Source organism: Myxine glutinosa, chromosome 7 (assembly GCF_964187855.1).
Source record: "Myxine glutinosa chromosome 7, kmMyxGlut1.1, whole genome shotgun sequence".
Lineage (NCBI taxonomy): Eukaryota > Metazoa > Chordata > Myxini > Myxiniformes > Myxinidae > Myxine > Myxine glutinosa.
The window spans coordinates 3,354,319-3,377,856 of record NC_136267.1 but is presented as its reverse complement, the minus strand read 5'-3'; the positions used below and the strand labels follow the sequence as shown (position 1 = coordinate 3,377,856).

Sequence of the window (23,538 nt, the reverse complement as noted above, 5' to 3'; positions counted from 1 at the left end):
GTTTTCTTGTGTTAAAATAAAAATTGTACATATAAGTTCATACAAGACATATTTACAGTCATGGGTGGTCCTTTTATCCTGGCAGGGCACTCCATCAAGTACATGTCTGGTGACAATTCCAGAGGGTTTATCACTTGTCAAATACTTGTGATTGAATATTGTTTGGACAAGAGGGTTCTATCTATGGTCCTTTGGGATATTGTACATAATTACGTCTGGATAGTCAATTGGACCTCTGGATTTGTGTCCAGACCCCCATCTTGTGACAGTTTTCTCTTCTTACTATCCTCTTCCCCTTACTGCCGGTGCTCTTTTCCCCAAATCTCTCTTTTCTCAACCCTTACTCTCCTATTTTTCACTTCCTCTCAGAGTTTTTATTACTACATTGTACTTTTTGAAAAACAACTTAATTAATCTGCATTTAATGACATTTAATAAAACTCCGTTTTTCTGGAACATTGATGTTCTGCAGATACACTCCATATTGACGCCGATATTTTTAGGTGATGATACCACATGTGGTTGTGCTCAAAAAATTAGGTTACAATGGGTTTTTTTTTGTTTTTTTTGTTACAATGTTACAATGGGATCCTGAAATGCATGCAATTTTTGGCCTTTGAGTTTTAGTATTGAAAAAATCTCTGATGATTACGGTTTTAATTGTAATTTCAACTTATTATGAATTATCACTGAAAAATAATTTTTCAACCAGAAGGATAACATTGTATATGAATGTAAAACTTGTGTTTGATCATTTCCTGATGTTGCTGGAATTAAATTTGGATGCAAGTTCTCCTTTTAGCTCACCTGGAACCTAACTAGTTCAGGTGAGCTTCTGGGATGGTGCGTCGTCATTCTGTCCGCCCGTAAACTTTTGCAACTTCCTCTCTGAAATTGCTGTTGGGATTGTGACTAAACTTGGCTATAATAATCTTTGGTATAACTCAAGTTTTAGTCATGGCATCCTCCCCATCCACCTATAAGTAGGTCATCATATGGCTTAAAGATCCCAAAAGTACTTGAGTTTCGTTTGAGTATGGCCACATTTTGGATCTCAGGAAAACCATTAACAATCTCCTCTCAAACTGCTTTAAAACAATCAATGCGAAACTTTAAATTTGTGATCAACTACCCAAGTGAAGTGTAGTTTAACAATGATGTCATCAGTCATGTGGTATGGCAGCCATATTTGATCATAAGAAAACCTTTTAAAAACCCTCCTCTTTGAAACCGCTTAACTGATTGAAGCAAAACTTTACCCGTGATCGACTCCACGTAGAAAATGTAATTTGATAACAAGGATGTCATTGATCACGTGGTCTGGCAGCCATATTGGATCAGCGGAAAAATTTAAATTAATGTTCTCTGAAACCATGTGACCGATCAATGCGAAACTTAAAATATATGATCGACTAGCTATGGGAACGTTTGATTAAAATAAGCTGATCCGAAACATAATATGGCTGACAGTGACATCATAACACAGAAATTGGGCAATATCACAAAAAATATGAATTATAGACATCTTGGAGTTGTATGTTGCACCTTGTCAAATAGGTGAACTGAAAATACCTGACCTAAAATATGTATTCTAAATCCGGCTCTTATTTTTACCCTGATCCATCCGTCACTCCACCGTTTGGCAAGCAGCCAGGTGAGCTACAGGGCCATTGGTCCTCTATTTATACACTCAGGCTCGTGACCTTTGAACTCGTAGTCGTATTTGTTCTCAGAATTCATCTCGCTTGGATTCGACCAACATCATTGCTTTCTGTCGACTACCGATGCAGGTTGCATCGAGAATGATGCATGGAGGTTCTCCACGACCTTATATCCTGCTCGTTAGATAGCTGAATACGTCTGATTAAACTAAAAACTTATTGTATGACTCATTTAGGTTTTACTAGTTATACCCTATCCTTCCAGAGAGGAATTGGCAATTTTCCGAATTGGCATCGCTTCCCACACTCAATACCCACTCCCTCCTGCCGGAATTGATGGTTAAACCACTTTTACTATTCCGCGTATACAGGTGAAAATCACGAGTCATGTCTTCACACTCATGGAGGTGGGCACGGAAACTTATTTAATACTGGGGACTGGGTATCCCTGGTGTTGGGCTAGCGGCTAGGGTGCCGGCTTAGGATCCTAGGATCCTGGGTTCGAATCCCGGTCGATCGCTGAATTAACGCCAGGGGGGTTGACTCAGCCTGTCATCCTTCCGAGGTCGGCTAATTGAGTACCAGTTCACTGGTAATTCCCTGCTTGTCGTAAAAGGCGGCAAAAAGGTTTGGCGTCAGGAAGGGCATCCGGCCGTAAAACATTGCTTCAAAAAGGGGACCGAAAAAAACAACAACAACCACGGTTCCCGAAAAAGGCCAACCCCCACTTTGCGGGGAAAAATGGCCTCTAAAGGTGGTTTTTTTTTAATCCCAGGCATGAATGCAAGATTTGGTGGAGGTAGTCCAGACCATTTTTTATTCTGTAAGGAACTGACTACAGGCGTTGCCTTATTTTGTAGCAGCTGCCATACTTTGCTGTTTGTTTTTGGAGGCAGGTGTCCAGACACCACGGAAGCCAGATTTCTTTGCTCCAGTATGACCTCCTAACTAGACCGGATGGCCCCTAAGCCTGCCATCAATATGTAGTGTTCTCCCTCCTTTAACACTTATCTCCAGTTACCATGCATATGAAAAATATCCACTTACAGGTCACAAATGGGGTCAAACGATGCAGCCTGAAGTAAGAGATGACATGGTTGAGGAAGTGAAATGGTGATATTTAAAGTTTTTCCTTGTTTAAAAAAAAGGTGAATTGGCAATTCTGATTGACTGTTTTTGATATTTGTCCAACAAATGGTGTGGGTTCAATACTCATGGCTGCTCACTCTCACCAGCCTGCACTCACTAGCATGGTGAAGATGTCAAACACCCCTCAACATGAGCTAAGGAAGGCCTTCATCCTTCCTAGACTGAAACTGCCTGGTTTGAGGTGCATGGAATCTGGTTTGAATGTCATTCACATTACATTATTGTGCATTATTGTGCATTACATTATTGTGCATTATTGTGCATTACATTATTGTGCATTACATTATTGTGCATTATTGTGCATTACATTATTGTGCATTATTGTGCATTACATTATTGTGCATTACATTATTGTGCATTACATTATTGTGCATTACATTATTGTGCATTACATTATTGTGCATTACATTATTGTGCATTACATTATTGTGCATTACATTATGTGCATTATTGTGCATTACATTATTGTGCATTACATTATGTGCATTATTGTGCATTACATTATTGTGCAACTCAATGATCTTCTCTGTTGATGTGCAAGTTAATGCTCTTCTTTGTTGATGTGCAAGTCGATTATCTTCTTTGTTGATGTGCAAGTTAATGCTCTTCTTTGTTGAAGTGCAAGTCGATTATCTTATCTGTTGATGTGCAACTCGATGATCTTCTCTGTTGATGTGCAAGTTGATGATCTACTCTGTTGATGTGCAACTCGATGATCTTCTCTGTTGATGTGCAAGTTGATGATCTACTCTGTTGATGTGCAACTCGATGATCTTCTCTGTTGATGTGCAAGTTGATGATCTACTCTATTGATGTGCAACTCGATGATCTTCTCTGTTGATGTGCAACTCGATGATCTTCTCTGTCGATGTGCAAGTCGATGATCTTCTCTGTCGATGTGCAAGTCAATGATCTTCTCTGTCGATGTGAAAGTCGATGATCTTCTCTGTTGATGTACAAGTCGATGATCTTCTCTGTTGATGTGCAACTCGATGATCTTCTCTGTTGATGTACAAGTCGATGATCTTCTCTGTTGATGTACAAGTCGATGATCTTCTCTGTTGATGTACAAGTCGATGATCTTCTCTGTCGATGTGCAAGTCAATGATCTTCTCTGTTGATGTGCAAGTCGATGATCTTCTCTGTTGATGTACAAGTCGATGATCTTCTCTGTTGATGTGCAACTCGATGATCTTCTCTGTTGATGTACAAGTCGATGATCTTCTCTGTTGATGTACAAGTCGATGATCTTCTCTGTTGATGTGCAACTCGATGATCTTCTCTGTTGATGTACAAGTCGATGATCTTCTCTGTTGATGTACAAGTCGATGATCTTCTCTGTTGATGTGCAACTCGATGATCTTCTCTGTTGATGTACAAGTCGATGATCTTCTCTGTTGATGTACAAGTCGATGATCTTCTCTGTTGATGTGCAACTCGATGATCTTCTCTGTTGATGTACAAGTCGATGATCTTCTCTGTTGATGTACAAGTCGATGATCTTCTCTGTTGATGTGCAACTCGATGATCTTCTCTGTTGATGTACAAGTCGATGATCTTCTCTGTTGATGTACAAGTCGATGATCTTCTCTGTTGATGTGCAACTCGATGATCTTCTCTGTTGATGTACAAGTCGATGATCTTCTCTGTTGATGTACAAGTCGATGATCTTCTCTGTTGATGTGCAACTCGATGATCTTCTCTGTTGATGTGCAACTCGATGATCTTCTCTGTTTATGTGCAAGTTGATGATCTTCTCTGTCCATGTGAAAGTCGATTATCTTCTCTGTTGATGTACAAGTCGATGATCTTCTCTATTGATGTACAAGTCGATGATCGTCTCTGTTGATGTGCAAGTCGATGATCTTCTCTGTCGATGTGCAAGTCGATGATCTTCTCTGTTGATGTGCAACTCGATGATCTACTCTGTTGATGTACAAGTCGATGATCTACTCTGTTGATGTGCAACTCGATGATCTACTCTGTTGATGTGCAAGTCGATGATCTACTCTGTTGATGTGCAAGTCGATGATCTACTCTGTTTATGTGCAACTCGATGATCTTCTCTGTTTATGTGCAACTCGATGATCTACTCTGTTGATGTACAAGTCGATGATCTACTCTGTTTATGTGCAAGTCGATGATCTACTCTGTTTATGTGCAAGTCGATGATCTACTCTGTTGATGTGCAAGTCGATGATCTACTCTGTTGATGTACAAGTCGATGATCTACTCTGTTGATGTACAAGTCGATGATCTTCTCTGTTTATGTGCAAGTCGATGATCTACTCTGTTTATGTGCAACTCGATGATCTTCTCTGTTTATGTGCAACTCGATGATCTACTCTGTTTATGTGCAAGTCGATGATCTACTCTGTTGATGTGCAAGTCGATGATCTACTCTGTTGATGTACAAGTCGATGATCTACTCTGTTGATGTACAAGTCGATGATCTTCTCTGTTTATGTGCAAGTCGATGATCTACTCTGTTGATGTGCAAGTCGATGATCTACTCTGTTTATGTGCAACTCGATGATCTACTCTGTTGATGTGCAACTCGATGATCTTCTCTGTTTATGTGCAACTCGATGATCTACTCTGTTGATGTGCAAGTCGATGATCTTCTCTGTTGATGTGCAACTCGATGATCTTCTCTGTTTATGTGCAAGTCGATGATCTACTCTGTTGATGTGCAACTCGATGATCTTCTCTGTTTATGTGCAACTCGATGATCTACTCTGTTGATGTGCAAGTCGATGATCTTCTCTGTTTATATTCAAGTCGATGATCTCTGTTGATGTGCAAGTCGATGATCTTCTCTGTCGATGTGAAAGTCGATGATCTTCTCTGTTTATGTGCAACTCGATGATCTTCTCTGTCGATGTGAAAGTCGATGATCTTCTCTGTCGATGTGCAAGTCGATGATCTTCTCTGTTTATGTGCAACTCGATGATCTTCTCTGTCGATGTGCAAGTCGATGATCTTCTCTGTTGATGTGCAAGTCGATGATCTTCTCTGTCGATGTGCAAGTCGATGATCTTCTCTGTTTATGTGCAACTCGATGATCTTCTCTGTCGATGTGCAAGTCGATGATCTTCTCTGTTGATGTGCAAGTCGATGATCTTCTCTGTCGATGTGCAACTCGATGATCTTCTCTGTTGATGTGCAAGTCGATGATCTTCTCTGTTGATGTGCAAGTCGATGATCTTCTCTGTCGATGTGCAACTCGATGATCTTCTCTGTCGATGTGCAAGTCGATGATCTTCTCTGTTGATGTGCAAGTCGATGATCTTCTCTGTCGATGTGCAAGTCGATGATCTTCTCTGTTGATGTGAAAGTCGATGATCTTCTCTGTTGATGTGCAAGTCGATGATCTTCTCTGTCGATGTGCAAGTCGATGATCTTCTCTGTTGATGTGCAAGTCGATGATCTTCTCTGTCGATGTGCAACTCGATGATCTTCTCTGTTGATGTGAAAGTCGATGATCTTCTCTGTTGATGTGCAAGTCGATGATCTTCTCTGTCGATGTGCAAGTCGATGATCTTCTCTGTTTATGTGCAACTCGATGATCTTCTCTGTCGATGTGCAAGTCGATGATCTTCTCTGTTGATGTGCAAGTCGATGATCTTCTCTGTTGATGTGCAAGTCGATGATCTTCTCTGTTTATATTCAAGTCGATGATCTTCTCTGTCGATGTGCAAGTCGATGATCTTCTCTGTTTATATTCAAGTCGATGATCTCTGTTGATGTGCAACTCGATGATCTTCTCTGTCGATGTGCAAGTCGATGATATTCTCTGTTTATGTGCAAGTCGATGATCTTCTCTGTTGATGTGAAAGTCGATGATCTTCTCTGTTGATGTGCAAGTCGATGATCTTCTCTGTCGATGTGCAAGTCGATGATCTTCTCTGTTTATGTGCAACTCGATGATCTTCTCTGTCGATGTGCAAGTCGATGATCTTCTCTGTTGATGTGCAAGTCGATGATCTTCTCTGTCGATGTGCAAGTCGATGATCTTCTCTGTTGATGGGCAAGTTGATGATCTTCTCTGTTGATGTGCAAGTCGATGATCTTCTCTGTTGATGTGCAAGTCGATGATCTTCTCTGTCGATGTGCAAGTCGATGATCTTCTCTGTCGATGTGCAAGTCGATGATCTTCTCTGTTGATGTGCAAGTCGATGATCTTCTCTGTCGATGTGCAAGTCGATGACCTTCTCTGTTGATGTTGAAGTCGATGACCTTCTCTGTTGATGTGCAAGTCGATGACCTTCTCTATTGATGTGCAAGTCGATGACCTTCTCTATTGATGTGCAAGTCGATGACCTTCTCTGTTGATGTGCAAGTCGATGACCTTCTCTGTTGATGTGCAAGTCGATGACCTTCTCTATTGATGTGCAAGTCGATGACCTTCTCTATTGATGTGCAAGTCGATGACCTTCTCTGTTGATGTGCAAGTCGATGACCTTCTCTGTTGATGTGCAAGTCGATGACCTTCTCTATTGATGTGCAAGTCGATGACCTTCTCTATTGATGTGCAAGTCGATGACCTTCTCTGTTGATGTGCAAGTCGATGACCTTCTCTATTGATGTGCAAGTCGATGACCTTCTCTATTGATGTGCAAGTCGATGACCTTCTCTGTCGATGTGCAAGTCGATGACCTTCTCTATTGATGTGCAAGTCGATGACCTTCTCTGTTGTGCAAGTCGATGACCTTCTCTGTTGATGTGCAAGTCGATGACCTTCTCTGTTGATGTGCAAGTCGATGACCTTCTCTGTTGATGTGCAAGTCGATGACCTTCTCTATTGATGTGCAAGTCGATGACCTTCTCTATTGATGTGCAAGTCGATGATCTTCTCTGTTGATGTGAAAGTCGATGATCTTCTCTGTTGATGTGCAAGTCGATGACCTTCTCTATTGATGTGCAAGGTGATGAACTTCTCTGCTGATGTGCAAGTCGATGATCTTCGCTGTTGATGTGCAAGTCGATGATCTTCGCTGTTGATGTGAAAGTCAATTATCTTCTCTGTTGATGTGCAAGTCGATGATCTTCTCTGTTGATGTGAAAGTCGATGATCTTCTCTGTTGATGTGCAAGTCTATGATCTTCTCTGTTGATGTGCAAGTCTATGATCTTCTCTGTTGATGTGAAAGTCTATGATCTTCTCTGTTGATGTGCAAGTCGATGACCTTCTCTATTGATGTGCAACTCAATAATCTTCTCTGTTGATGTGCAAGTCTATGATCTTCACTGTTGATGGGCAAGTCTATGATCTTCTCTGTTGATGTGCAAGTCGATGATCTTCACTGTTGATGTGCAAGTCGATGATCTTCACTGTTGATGTGCAAGTCTATGATCTTCACTGTTGATGTGCAAGTCTATGATCTTCTCTGTTGATGTGCAACTCAATAATCTTCTCTGTTGATGTGCAAGTCGATGATCTTCTCTGTTGATGTGCAAGTCGATGATCTTCACTGTTGATGTGCAAGTCTATGATCTTCTCTGTTGATGTGCAACTCAATAATCTTCTCTGTTGATGTGCAAGTCGATGATCTTCTCTGTTGATGTGCAAGTCGATGATCTTCACTGTTGATGTGCAAGTCTATGATCTTCTCTGTTGATGTGCAACTCAATAATCTTCTCTGTTGATGGGCAAGTCTATGATCTTCTCTGTTGATGTGCAAGTCGATGATCTTCACTGTTGATGTGCAAGTCTATGATCTTCTCTGTTGATGTGCAACTCAATAATCTTCTCTGTTGATGTGCAAGTCGATGATCTTCTCTGTTGATGTGCAAGTCGATGATCTTCTTTGTTGATGTGCAAGTCGATGACGATGCAAGTGAAGATTGGCTTCTCAGAACCCAGGCCTCTGACCCTTGATGAGCCTGTGCCAGGATGGAGTCAGCACTTTGCTATTCGTTTGGCCGTTTGTGGTTAAACGTTTGAATGTTTGGTTTCACCATCTTTACTGATGTGGTATGCAGTTTGTGGTTTGTGGGTGATGTTAACATTGTACTGATGTAGTATGCGGTTTGTGGTTTGTGGGTGATGTTAACATTGTACTGATTGATGTAGTATGCGGTTTGTGGTTTGTGGGTGATGTTAACATTGTACTGATGTAGTATGCAGTTTGTGGTTTGTGGGTGATGTTAACATTGTACTGATGTAGTATGCAGTTTGTGGTTTGTGGTTTGTGGGTGATGTTAACATTGTACTGATGTAGTATGCGGTGTTTGGTTTGTGGTTTGTGGGTGATGTTAACATTGTACTGATGTAGTTTTTGGTTTGTGGGGATGTTAACATTGTACTGATGTAGTTTTTGGTTTGTGGGTGATGTTAACATTGTACTGATGTAGTTTGTGGTTTGTGGGTGATGTTAACATTGTACTGATGTAGTTTTTGGTTTGTGGGTGATGTTAACATTGTACTGATGTAGTTTTTGGTTTGTGGGTGATGTTAACATTGTACTGATGCAGCATGCGGTTTGTGGGTGATGTTAACATTGTACTGATGTAGTTTGTGGTTTGTGGGTGATGTTAACATTGTACTGATGTAGTTTTTGGTTTGTGGGTGATGTTAACATTGTACTGATGTAGTTTGTGGTTTGTGGGTGATGTTAACATTGTACTGATGTAGTTTTTGGTTTGTGGGTGATGTTAACATTGTACTGATGTAGTTTATGGTTTGTGGGTGATGTTAACATTGTACTGATGCAGCATGCGGTTTGTGGGTGATGTTAACATTGTACTGATGTAGCATGCGGTTTGTGGTTTCAAAGGTGTGTTTGTATGTGTCTGGTGCTGCCACCGTTTGTGTTGGTGCGGTTGGTCTTTCTGCTGCGATTGGGTTTCTCGAGACAGGGTTCGATGAATGTACCTGGGTGGTGTTTTTTTCTCACAGTGTTTTTGATTCCTCTGTCTATCTCCTTGTTTTATTTTGTTTTGAAAAACCCTTCCCTGTCCCAAAGGTGGTGTTGCTGTCTCTCAGTCTTGTGCAACTTTGAACTTTTATAACTTTTGATGTGCACATGATGGAAACAAACGATGAATTGCTCATGGAAGCAAAATTCATAAAGATTGTAATAAACCCTTTAAAATTTTAAAAGCTTCAACATAACCGCCATCTTTTGTATTGCATTGTTCAATCCGATTTTTGAACTTCTTGAAAACATTCTCCAGTTGCTGCTGATGTCATGAATTGCATTTGTGATGGTAGCTCTAAATTCGTCTCAAGAAGAATGTTGTTTTGAATAGTAAACAGCAGTTTTACATAGCCCCATCAAATGTAGTCCAATGGGGGTAAGTCAGGTGAACGATGTGACCAAGCAAATGGTCCACGTGTACCACTCCACTTGGCTGGGAAGACCTCATTCAAGATCCGCTGCACAATCGAAGAACAGGGTCAGGGAGCCTCATCTTGCTGGTACAAGGTCTTGCTGGCACAAGGTCTTGCTGGCACAAGGTCTTGCTGGCACAAGGTCTTGCTGGCACAAGGGCTTGCTGGCACAAGGTCTTGCTGGCACAAGGTCTTGCTGGTACAAGGTCTTGCTGGCACAAGGTCTTGCTGGCACTAGGTCTTGCTGGCACAAGGTCTTGCTGGCACAAGGTCTTGCTGGCACAAGGTCTTGCTGGTACAAGGTCTTGCTGGTACAAGGTCTTGCTGGCACAAGGTCTTGCTGGTACAAGGTCTTGCTGGCACAAGGTCTTGCTGGCACAAGGTCTTGCTGGCACAAGGTCTTGCTGGCACAAGGTACAAGGTCTTGCTGGCACAAGGTCTTGCTGGCACAAGGTCTTGCTGGTACAAGGTCTTGCTGGCACAAGGTCTTGCTGGTACAAGGTCTTGCTGGCACAAGGTCTTGCTGGCACAAGGTCTTGCTGGCACAAGGTCTTGCTGGCACAAGGTACAAGGTCTTGCTGGCACAAGGTACAAGGTCTTGCTGGCACAAGGTCTTGCTGGCACAAGGTCTTGCTGGCACAAGGTCTTGCTGGCACAAGGTCTTGCTGGCACAAGGTCTTGCTGGTACAAGGTCTTGCTGGTACAAGGTCTTGCTGGCACAAGGTCTTGCTGGTACAAGGTCTTGCTGGCACAAGGTCTTGCTGGCACAAGGTCTTGCTGGCACAAGGTCTTGCTGGCACAAGGTACAAGGTCTTGCTGGCACAATGTCTTGCTGGCACAAGGTCTTGCTGGTACAAGGTGATGTGTGAAACATTTAATCGTCTTAGTTCGAGAACAAGCACATTTTACAACATTGCAAAGTAATATTCACCGTTGACTTCTTCCAAAATAAAGAAAGAACCAATTATGGGATCCTCCCTAAGAGAACACCAGACATTGATTCTTGGAGAGGGTCCTCCATGTTGCGGGACTTTCGAGGGGTTTCTTTCCCCTAAATACGGTTATTGTGGTTGTTCACGTTACCACTGATGGATAAGTGTCCTCATCAGCAAATGGCAACTAATCAAGAAACCCAGGGGAATTGTGGATTTAACAATAACAATAACAACATAAATATGAACAAAACATGATGAATTATGCTTTCATATGTCATTAGCCCGTCCCCTGCACAGCATAAAACTGGGTTTTGTAATCACTTCTGTGTGTGTGTGTGTGTATGTGTGTGTGTATGTGTGTGTGTGTGTGTTGTGTGTGTGTTGTGTGTGTGTGTGTGTGTTGTGTGCATATGTGTTCGTGTCTATATATATATATATATATCTCACACACACACACACACACACACACACACACACACACACACACACACACACACACACACACAGTGTTCTGGGCCCTGTGCTTTTGCTGGTCTTCATCAATGATCTCTGACTCTTGAAAATCCTCTCTATCTCTTTGCTGATGACTCTACTCTCTGTCGCTCCATTCCTCATCCCTCAGATCGGCAGTCTGCAGCCTCCTCACTCCCTGCAGACCTGGACAAAATCACAGACTGGGCAAACAAGTGGAACATGTCTTTCAATCCTGACAAATCTCACACTCTTACGATGTCTCTCCGAAAGGACCGACTGGAAAACCCTTCCATCTACTTTCTCAACAATCCTCTCCAAGAAGTTGTGTCACTCAAGCTTTTGGGTCTGACTTTCGGCCATGATCTTTCTTGGGAAAACCACATTTCCAAGCTGGCCTCCAAAGCCAGTCACCGACAGGGCAATCTCCGTCGTGTGAAGTCCTTCCTTGGCACACCTGAGCTCCTCACCACATACAAGGCTTTCATCCGCAGCTCAATGGAGTACTGCTCTCCCCTCTGTGCTGGTGCTCCTGCCTCACACCTCGCTCGGCTTCACGCTGTTGAAACCAAAGCTTTCCGAATCATTGGAATCTCCCGCGATGAAGCTAACTCCGAGGGCCTTTCACTCACTCACTCACCGCAGGCAGGTTGGTGGTCCTTCTGTCTTCTACCGACTCCTCTCCGGCCTTGCTCCCCCAGCTCTCTCTGGGCTCTGTCCCCCCAATATTCCTTCAGGTCGCACAATATATGCCTGCAACCCTCTTATGGTTAAACTGCCAAAATCAAGACTCTCTGCTCACCTTCACTCCTTCATTCCTCTTTTCTCCCGCCTCTGGAACAAACTCCCACACTCTCTTCAATCCCACTCCACCCTCCAGGTCTTTAAAACAGCTGTTCACCACCATCTCATATCTTCCCCCATCCAACACCTTGATCTTTTCTACCCCCAATTAAACACCCCAAATCCAGCTCTTTCATTCTCCAACTTTTTTTTCCTGAAATGCCTGGTCGTATCAATTTGTTTTTTACCATGTACCCCATCCCTCCCCCCCCCCTCCCCCTCCCATCACCGGCCCTCTCTTTTCCACAGATCTCCCATCTACCGACGTCCCTATTCTCCACTGTTGTGCTTGTATGTTTTCCTCACCATCCGCCTCTTGTCTCCCACTCCCTTTATTTATTGTATGTTTTATGGGTCTGTGCCTTTTCTCGTGTGTAATGTTAGCTCCTACACGAGTCTTTTCTCTGTATACAAAAAAAGAAGATATAAACCTCTCAGGTCAAGACTGCATAAAATCATAAATTTTTATTTTTTATTTTTTGGTTCACGAGTTATCAAACAGTGACCACTATATTCGTCATGGGTGTGTGTCTGTCTGTCTGTCTGTCTGTCTGTCTGTCCGCAGCATAACTACCCGATGATATCATCCGATCTTGATGAAACTTGGGTGGGAGGTTGATATGATCTAGTTGTGTCCTGCCTAGAGTGGGCGTGTTGCGCCCATTGTGGGTGGAGCCACGCCCGAAAAAGATGTCTTTTTAGGGGGTAATCAATTTCAAGCTACATCTTCTCCGAGGGAGTTGGTGGAATCTGACAGGGGTTTCAATATTTGGTTAGGCCAATGTCATGTGTCTAGCCCCACGGAGCTCGATTTTTCATTTTCGCGTCAAGGTCACGAGGTCACAAAATTTAGAAAAGTCGATTTTTGATGGTTTTATTACATTGTTCGCTTCCTGATCGGGTGAAATGTCGTACATGATCTTATATTATCACATACATCATGAAATACAAGTTTTCCAACAAATTTTAGAATCTTTGACCTTTGAAGGTCACAAAGGTCAAATTTTCAAAGTTGTCGGAATCTAACTGAATTTTCGGTATTGTGTAGCTAACTAACCTCATAACTGATTATACATTATTTTGTATCATTTCAAGGTCAGTAACCTTCGTTTTGACATTTCAAGGTCACAAAGGTCAAATTTTCAAAGTTGTCGAAATCGAACCGAATTTTCGGTATTGTGTAGCTAACTAACCTCATAACTGATTATACATTATTTTCTATCTCATTTCCAGGCCAGCACCACACACACTGACGTACAGATGGCTCTTAAAGGCCTGCGCACGCAGCGCATTGGGGCCCTTTGTAAATAGGCATGTACACCGCATGTCGGGGGCCGACACCTGCCACGTGGGCCCCCGACCCCCCAGTCCGGGCCTGTTTCGGTTATAGTCCGTCCTATGTCATTGAATACCGCTCGCTCGTGAACCATCGTCGTCTCCTGACTTGTTTTTAACTGTTTTCGTTATTTTGAGCATACGGAAGAAGAAGTAGATGTCTAAATACAAATGGACGTGGACAGGTTTTGCATTTTCAGATGCTTTCTAGTTTATAGTTTGTTTCTATGTCATATAGGTTACACACACACACGCACACACATACACACACATGCACACAAACACACACACACACACACGCACACGCACACATACACACACACGGAATCACACCTCCATCCTTGGCATAGGCTCATCAAGGGTGATCAGCAAGATAATCGAGGCCCAGTTTCTGTGAGAAGTCAATCAACCAACACATCGGCAAACAAATTCCACAAATTTCAGAAAATTAATAAAAAATACAAAACTAGAGTATCTGACTGGACCACTCAAGGACATTTACCTTTTTGTCCCTTGGCCACTCCAGTGTAGCTTTGGCTGCATGCCTCGTATCATTGTCATGCTGAAAGATGAACTTCTGTCCCAATTTCAGCTTTCTTGCAGAGGGCAGCGGGTTTTCCTCCAGGGTTTTTCTGTATTTTACTCCTTCCATTTTCCCTATTTTCCTGACAAGTGCCCCAGTCCCTTCCTGATTAGAAACATCCCCATAACATGATGCTGCCACCACCATGCTTCACAGTAGGGATGGTGTTCTTTGGGCGATGTCCTGTGTTGGATTTGCGCCAAATGTAACGTTTTTCATTTAGGCCAAAAAGTTCCATCTTAGTTTCATCAGACCACAAAACTTTTTGCCTCATGGCTTCAGAAAAGTGTTTTTTGCATACCTCAGATGAAACTCAAGGTGGGCTCTTTTGAGAAATGGCTCCCTTCTTGTGCAGACCAGACTTGAGGAATCCTTGGGATATTGTTGTCACATCCACACAGTGACTAGTCTTTGCCATAAAGGCCTGTAGCTCTTTCAAAGTTGCCATTGGCCCCTTGGTGGCCTCTCTGATCAGTTTCCTCCTTGCTTTGTCATCCAGTTTGGAGGGACAACCTCATCTCGGCAGGGTCTTGTTGGTACCAAACACCTTCCACTTCTTAATGATTGTCTTGACTGTGCTCCAAGGGATATTCAAGGTCTTTGAAATATTTTTGTACCCATCCTTTGATCTGTCCCTTTCCACAACTTTATCCTGGAGGTCTTTTGAAAGCTCCTTGGTGCTCATGGTTGAGTCTTTGCTGTGAAATGCACGACCCAGTCGAGGAAACCCACAGGAACAGCAGATTTTATTCTGAAATGATCAGAATCACTTCAATTTAACACAAGTGGACGCCAATATACTTTGTGTGTGATTTTGAAGGTAATTGGCTACACCTGAGTTAATTTACCATTGCTATTATAAGGGGGGTGGACACTTATCCAACCAAGCTAATCTAGTTTTGTATTTCTAATTAATTTTCTGAAATTTATATAATTTGTTTTCCACTTGGAAGTTGTGGGTTATGATGTGTAAATAAAGGTGAAAAAGTCTGATTTAATGCAATTTCATTCCAGGCGAAAAGGAAACAAAAGGTGAAAATTTTGAAAGGGGGTGCAGACTTTCTATAGACACTGTATATACAGTCACGTGAAAAAGTAAGTACACCCCATGTAAAGTTTTGACTTTTTCAACATATTTCAACATACAGCTATTTGATCTTCATTTCAACAATATTGAAAGATAAAGGTGATATAATATAACAAATATCATGAAACATTTACATTTTGTAGTCCATTGTATAATTTAAATAAACATAAATGGAAATTTTGCATTTGTGGAAAAAGTAAGTACACCCCGACATTTATCACTACTTCAAATACCTAAAATTAGAATCAGGTGCACCAGCTCAGGTGCAAATGAGTAGAACAATAGAACATCGTTAGAAGAGATCTTGGAGGAACCTGTCTTATTTAAACCTCAGACATTTAGTTTGGTTTGCTCTTTGTTGTTGAAGTGTGCGGCGTCACCATGCCTAGATCAAAAGAGCTCTCTGAGGCCTTCAGAAAGAAGGTTATAGATGCCTACGAGTCTGGCAAGGGATTTAAAAAGATCTCCGAACAATTTGAAATCAATCATTCGACTGTCCGGAAGATCATCTACAAGTGGAGAAGATTCCAAACAACTCCCAACTTGTTCAGGCCAGGCCGCTCCAGCAAGTTCAGCCCGAGAGCAGACCGCAATATACTGAAAGAAGTCTCGATGAACCCCAGAATGTCATCACGTGATCTACAGGTAGCTCTTGCCACTGTTGATGTCAAAGTGCACGAGTCGACCATTGGAAAGAGGCTGCACAAATTTGATCTACATGGGAGGTGTGCCAGGAGGAAACCTTTGCTGTCCAGAAAGAACATCAGGGCAAGACTAAAGCTTGCCAATGAGCACCTGGGCAAAGACCAGCATTTCTGGAACAATGTGCTCTGGACAGCTATTTGGCCACAGTACCAGAAGACATGTTTGGCGAAAACCAAAGACAGCATTTGACCACATGAACCTGATACCAACTGTAAAGCATGGTCGTGGAAATATTATGGTTTGGGGCAGCTTTGCTGCATCAGGGCCTGGGCAGCGCACCATCATAGAATCGACGATGAATTCTTCATTGTACCAGAGGGTGCTTGAGGATAATGTAAGGACATCTGTCGGAAAGTTGAAGCTCAACTTTTAGGTGGACCTTGCAATGTGACAATGACCCTAAACATACCAGTAAATCCACCAAGAAATGGCTGAAAAGAAAGAAATGGAGGGTTCTGGAATGGCCAAGTCAAAGCCCGGATCTAAATCCCATCGAGATGTTGTGGGGGGATTTGAAACGAGCTGTGCATGCAAGAAACCCCTCAAACATCCCACAGCTGAAAGAATTCTGCATGGAGGAGTGGGCAAAAATTTCTCCCAGTCGATGTCAGACACTGGTAGACAGTTATAAGAAACGCCTACTTGAGGTTGTTTCTGCCAAAGGGAGCAATACCACCTATAAGAGTCAAGGGTGTACTTACTTTTTCCACATGCGAAATTTACATTTATGTTTATTTAAATTATACAATGGACTACAAAATGTAAATGTTTCATGATATTTGTTATGTTATATCACCTTTATCTATCAATATTGTTGAAATGAAGATCAAATAGCTGTGTGTTGAAATATGTTGAAAAAGTCAAAACTTTACATGGGGTGTACTTACTTTTTCACGTGACTGTATAAAACCTTCTCCCTCCATATAAACGAAGAACCCCCTTTTTCTACAAAATAATGTAACAGATGAGTAAGGAAGGAAAGTATCCTTCATCCTTCATTATATCCTTCATCATCCTTGAGTATCCTTCATCCTTCATTCTAAGTAACCTTCTCCCTCCATCCTTCCTTTCCTCCACATTCTAAAACATCAGATGGCTTCACTTGGAGAAGCCATTTTATTGATGTCACGATTATGCTCCCAAGCACAACTTTTACACAGAACACCCAACAAAGCCTTGACCCAGAAACCGTTACCCTTCCCAAGATAGTGGCAAATAATCTCCAAGAATCCTGCTGTGGTGGAGAATGTGCTGAGGTCATTAACATCTTTCCTAAGAAAGGCATCTACATATGTATCAGAAAAGCCATCGATGTATCAGAACATTGAAAAATCCATCCAAGTCATTCACATGGAAATGAACTGTCCATCCTTTCGATATGCTTTCTAAAAATGGACTGAGTTCCATTGCGAAACATTATAATAACACAGCACATACTCATGACGACTTGGTTCACATTTTTGTTTAAGATTTAAAAGGGGGGAAATATTAAACGGTCAGTTTATTCTGAGATGTAGTGTCCTCTGCTGACCCGACACTGATCAGGGCAGTTCGAGGAAATCCTTTATTGTTATTTTTTGATTGGGAAGAGGAGATTGAGTACCAGCGATCTCGGATAGGGGCACACGACCAGCTAAGCTATCCTGGGTCTTCACATCCAAGGGAACACACGACCAGCTAAGCTATCCTGGGTCTTCACATCCAAGGGAACACGCGGCCAGCTAAGCTATCCTCGATCTTCACATCCAAGGGAGCACACGACCAGCTAAGCTATCCTGGGTCTTCACATCCAAGGGAACACACGACCAGCTAAGCTATCCTGGGTCTTCACATCCAAGGGAACACACGACCAGCTAAGCTATCCTCGATCTTCACATCCAAGGGAGCACACGACCAGCTAAGCTATCCTGGGTCTTCACATCCAAGGGAACACACGACCAGCTAAGCTATCCTGGGTCTTCACATCCAAGGGAGCACACGACCAGCTAAGCTATCCTGGGTCTTCACATCCAAGGGAACACACGACCAGCTAAGCTATCCTGGGTCTTCACATCCAAGGGAGCACACGACCAGCTAAGCTATCCTGGGTCTTCACATCCAAGGGAACACACGACCAGCTAAGCTATTCTGGATCTTCACATCCAAGGGAACACTCGACCAGCTAAGCTATTCTGGATCTTCACATCCAAGGGAACACACGACCAGCTAAGCTATCCTGGGTCTTCACATCCAAGGGAGCACACGACCAGCTAAGCTATCCTGGGTCTTCACATCCAAGGGAACACACGACCAGCTAAGCTATTCTGGATCTTCACATCCAAGGGAACACACGACCAGCTAAGCTATTCTGGATCTTCACATCCAAGGGAACACACGACCAGCTAAGCTATTCTGGATCTTCACATCCAAGGGAACACACGACCAGCTAAGCTATCCTGGGTCTTCACATCCAAGGGAGCACACGACCAGCTAAGCTATCCTGGGTCTTCACATCCAAGGGAACACACGACCAGCTAAGCTATTCTGGATCTTCACATCCAAGGGAACACACGACCAGCTAAGCTATCCTGGGTCTTCACATCCAAGGGAACACACGACCAGCTAAGCTATTCTGGATCTTCACATCCAAGGGAACACACGACCAGCTAAGCTATTCTGGATCTTCACATCCAAGGGAACACACGACCAGCTAAGCTATCCTGGGTCTTCACATCCAAGGGAGCACACGACCAGCTAAGCTATTCTGGATCTTCACATCCAAGGGAACACACGACCAGCTAAGCTATCCTGGGTCTTCACATCCAAGGGAGCACACGACCAGCTAAGCTATCCTGGGTCTTCACATCCAAGGGAGCACACGACCAGCTAAGCTATCCTGGGTCTTCACATCCAAGGGAGCACACGACCAGCTAAGCTATCCTGGGTCTTCACATCCAAGGGAACACACGACCAGCTAAGCTATTCTGGATCTTCACATCCAAGGGAACACATGACCAGCTAAGCTATCCTGGGTCTTCACATCCAAGGGAGCACACGACCAGCTAAGCTATCCTGGGTCTTCACATCCAAGGGAGCACACGACCAGCTAAGCTATCCTGGGTCTTCACATCCAAGGGAACACACGACCAGCTAAGCTATTCTGGATCTTCACATCCAAGGGAACACACGACCAGCTAAGCTATTCTGGATCTTCACATCCAAGGGAACACACGACCAGCTAAGCTATCCTGGATCTTCACATCCAAGGGAGCACACGACCAGCTAAGCTATTCTGGATCTTCACATCCAAGGGAACACACGACCAGCTAAGCTATTCTGGATCTTCACATCCAAGGGAACACACGACCAGCTAAGTTATCCTGGATCTTCACATCCAAGCGAGCACACGACCAGCTAAGTTATCCTGGATCTTCACATCCAAGGGAGCACACGACCAGCTAAGCTATTCTGGATCTTCACATCCAAGGGAACACACGACCAGCTAAGCTATTCTGGATCTTCACATCCAAGGGAACACACGACCAGCTAAGTTATCCTGGATCTTCACATCCAAGCGAGCACACGACCAGCTAAGTTATCCTGGATCTTCACATCCAAGGGAACACACGACCAGCTAAGCTATTCTGGATCTTCACATCCAAGGGAGCACACGACCAGCTAAGTTATTCTGGATCTTCACATCCAAGGGAACACACGACCAGCTAAGCTATTCTGGATCTTCACATCCAAGGGAACACACGACCAGCTTAGCTGGATCTTTTCAACCATTTTTTCTTGGTTAATGAAGACCAAAAACACCGGTCCAGGCACATGTGTCCTTGCTTTCTAAAAAATTGTCTATTCTGACATTTGTGTACAATATCTGCTGGACGTGTCGACCATTACAGTGCAGTGGCTGTACCACTGCCACCACTAGACCCCTACAGGTTGATGTTTTTGCCCCATCGCCCCTTCCCAGACATGGACAGGAATTTTGGGTACCATCGCAAAATGGCCAACTCTTCATAATGCACCAATCATTGTTTCGCATGCGGCCTGTGGTCTTAAGGTCTTAAGGCAGCCATCATACCTGTTGAGCCAACCCCAGGATATATGAATGCACCAATGAGATCCTTGTTGTGCACAAACAAGTTCTAGCAGATGGGCCAGCCAGCTTAACATCCTTTATGAAAGTACGACGTGCTCTTAGATGCAACAACGTGTTTCTGAAGCCTCAGAATGGCAGCAAATAGTGAGATGTTAAATTCCACCACAAGGTACAGTATGCTATGTGTGGCCTTGAATGGGCCTGGTTGACATTTCCATCTGAGTACGTGTATGGATGATGTTGTCATGATGTTGGAATCCCTGAATGAAATCCCATGCATTGTAATGATTTGTCCGCTCACTATTAACGTCCTCGTCCAAGCTCTTCCATGAATAGTCAATGGAGAGTTGTCTTCCTTTAAATGGCATTTTTTAAATTATTCATCCATTCACTCTCGTATCATTGACTTGTTGTTTTGTGTTTTCAGTAATTTGAAATTCCAGTCCATGTCGTGAAAGCCTCGTGTTGTTGTCATTCCTTCTTGTGCTCAGGACTGTGATTACCTGACTCTTTCAACCTTTTTGTCATGTTTTCACCTTATTAATGGCCTATGTTTAAAATCCGCTTTCATAATATCTGTGTGCTATGTATGGGAGGGGTTGGGGTTGGAGTTCATTGACAAGGGATTGTAAGAGAGAGGTTTGGGGGGAAGGAAAATAGACAAGAGAAAACAGGCTTCTCTCATTATTTGTCCATTTTCATTTTTAATCTGATATAATGTACTGTATATATAACCACTTTTGATGATAGAAACAGAAGGGGCGATAAAATTCAAATGGAGTTCGATTAAATAGAATGACGATAATGAAAGTCAAAGAAAGAAAAGGAAGGGTCTCATTGGTGCCTTTCATTGAATGAATCAGATGGAAGAATTAATCACACGGGAGGAGCCTCGACTGGAATGAATCAGCAGTCAAGAAAGGTTTCTCCACCGACGGAAAGAATGTGAGTAGTGTTAGAGTGAAAAGAGAATGAGAGAGGGAGAGAGATAGAGGATGTGTTGTCATGGACTTAAAATAATTATATAATAAATACATCATAAATATATAATAAATATACTGTACTGTATAATAAATATATAATAAATATACTGTACTGTATAATAAATATATAATAAATATACTGTACTGCATAATAAATATATAATAAATATACTGTACTGCATAATAAATTGTTTTGTTTTGTTTTGGCAAACCTCGACTCTGATTCTGCAACTGGACCAGACGGCATCAGCCCACGGGTCCTAAAATCCTGCTCTGCCGCTCTATCTCACCCTCTCTCTGTTCTTTTCACCCTATCGTTTGCTCAAGGTCATCTGCCAGCATCCTGGAAATCAGCTAACATTACCGCTTTACACAAAAAAGGTGCAAAAACAGATCCTTGCAACTTCAGACCAATCAGCCTGCTCCCAATTATCAGCAAAGTCATGTAATCCATCATTGTTTCGGATATGAAATCCTTCCTCTTCTCCAATGGCTTGATCTCTGATCATCAATTTGGTTTCAGACCAGGTCACTCTACTCTGGACATGCTGCTTCTGCTGTCTCAACAATGGATGGAGGTCCTCAATGCCAAACAGGAAATCAGAGCTGTCTCCCTTGACATATCATGTGCCTTTGATACGGTCTGGCACCCAGCTCTGCTCACCAAACTCTCCTCCTATGGTATCCATGGAAATCTCCACGCATGGCTTGCGGACTTCCTCTCTGGTCGTAGTCAACGTGTGGCCCTAAATGGATTTCTCTCATCTCCCCTTCCTGTTCAGGATGGAGTTCCCCAAGGCAGTGTGCTGGGCCCTGTGCTTTTTCTGGTCTTTATCAATGATCTCTCCGACTCTCTGGAAAATCCTCTCTATCTCTTTGCTGATGACTCCACTCTCTGCCGCTCCATTCCTCTTCCCTCAGATCGGCAGTCTGCAGCCTCCTCACTCTCTGAAGACCTGGACAAAATCACAGACTGGTCAAACAAGTGGAACATGTCTTTCAATCCTGACAAATCTCACTCTCTTACGATGTCTCTCCGAAAAGTTCGACTTGACAACCCTCCCATCTACTTTCTCAACAATATCCTCCAAGAAGTTCTGTCGCTCAAGCTTTTGGGTCTCACTATCTGCCATGATCTTTCTTGGGAAAACCACATTTCCAAGCTGGCCTCCAAAGCCAGTCGCCGACTGGGCATCCTCCGTCGTGCGAAGTCCTTCCTCGGCACACCTGAGCTCCTCAGCACATACAAGGCTTTCATCCGCAGCTCAATGCAATACTGTTCTCCCCTATAGGCTGGTGCTCCTGCCTCACACCTGGCCCTGCTTCACGCTGTTGAATCCAAAGCTTTCAAAATCATTGGAATCTCCCGCGATGAAGCTACCTCTGAGGGCCTTTCACTCACTCACCGCAGGCAGGTAGGTGGTCTTTCTGTCTTCTACCGACTCCTCTCCGGCCTTGCTCCCCCAGCTCTCTCTGTGCTCTGTCCCCCAAATATTCCTACAGGTCGCACAAGACTTGCCAGCAACCCTCTGATGGTTAAACTGCCGAAATCTCGGCTTTCTGCTCACCTTCACTCTTTCATTCCTCTTTTCTCCCGCCTCTGGAACAAACTCCCACACTCCCTTCAATCCCACTCCTCCCTCCAGGTCTTTAAAACAGCTGTTCACCACCATCTCTTATCTTCCCCCATCCAAAACCTTGATCTTTTCTACCCCCACTAATTCACCCCAGATCCACCTTGTTTGAAATTCCAACTTCTTTCCTGGAAGTCCTGGCAGTGTCCATATGTTTATACCTCTCCCACCCCCCCCCCCCCCTTCACATGCCTCCCCCCCAAAGCCCTCTCCCTCCCACAGATCTCTCGATGTCTCCATGTCTCTCAGTCCCTGCTCTCAAATGTTGTGTTTGTGTCCTGCCCCCTCTCTCCCCATCTTGTCTACCGCTCCCGATGTTATTTGTTTTATGTGTCTGTTTGTCTTTCTGTGTGATTAATGTTCGCTCTTTCACGAGCCTCGATCTTGTATACAAAAAAAAATAAAAAATAAAAATACATCATAAATATATAATAAATATACTGTTCTGCATAATAAATACATCATAAATATATAATAAATATATAATAAATATACTGTACTGCATAATAAATATATAATAAATATATAATAAATATATAATAAATATACTGTACTGCATAATAAATATATAATAAATATATAATAAATATACTGTACTGCATAATAAATATATAATAAATATATAATAAATATACTGTACTGCATAATAAATATATAATAAATATATAATAAATATATAATAAATATACTGTACTGCATAATAAATATATAATAAATATATAATAAATAT

The 23,538-nt window shown here is 42.7% G+C and overlaps 1 protein-coding gene across 3 annotated transcripts in view; it reads left to right on the top strand.

Moving 5' to 3' along the window:
* LOC144892887 (uncharacterized) overlaps positions 1-23,538 on the top strand; it is a 310,345-nt gene that overhangs the window by 74,995 nt on the left and 211,812 nt on the right. The window contains exons 4-5 of one of the 3 annotated variants that reach the window (XM_078781253.1): positions 2,897-2,991; positions 21,055-21,136. The exons of 1 other annotated variant lie outside the window; for it this stretch is intronic. The gene's annotated coding sequence lies outside the window, so the exon portion shown is untranslated. The remainder of the gene's footprint in view (positions 1-2,896; positions 2,992-21,054; positions 21,137-23,538) is intronic. One more of the 3 variants, XR_013624004.1, reaches the window with a different exon arrangement.